The following is a 434-nucleotide window of genomic DNA, read 5'->3' as shown; positions in this document are numbered from 1 at the left end:
AATTTTTCTTAAACCATTTTCAAGGCTTTAGAGGTCTGAAAGCAATATAAACCAGACCAAGAATGTCAAACCCAAAATATTTCTAAAGTGAGCAAACTAAAGAGATATTATGAAAGCAAACCCAAACCGAAAGGTATGTAATAAATAAGGACCTTAAACAACCAGTTAAGCCAATAAAATAAAGATACTTAAGGTTTTTAATGGAAACGTATGAAGACAATAATCATAGACATACATGACAGAATTACTTGAGATCTCAGCACAGGCACCCATGACAAACACAGATACAAGACCAAAACACAGAACAAGACAAGCACAAATAACATCAACCAGATTGCCATCAAATCCAGGTACCAAAAGACAAGCATTTGGGCTCACAGCCAGGTGGGCCCAGGGACGTCTCCTCTGGAACCCGACTAGGGGGAGATTTGCTG

The 434-nt window shown here is 38.5% G+C and overlaps 1 protein-coding gene across 1 annotated transcript in view; it reads right to left on the bottom strand.

Annotated features, from left to right (window-relative positions):
• LOC103735517 (olfactory receptor 14A2-like) overlaps positions 1-434 on the bottom strand; it is a 10,738-nt gene that overhangs the window by 697 nt on the left and 9,607 nt on the right. The window lies entirely within an intron of this gene.

Source organism: Nannospalax galili, unplaced genomic scaffold (assembly GCF_000622305.1).
Source record: "Nannospalax galili isolate Female #2095 unplaced genomic scaffold, S.galili_v1.0 scaffold997, whole genome shotgun sequence".
NCBI lineage: Eukaryota > Metazoa > Chordata > Mammalia > Rodentia > Spalacidae > Nannospalax > Nannospalax galili.
This window is presented reverse-complemented; position numbering and strand designations above follow the sequence as displayed.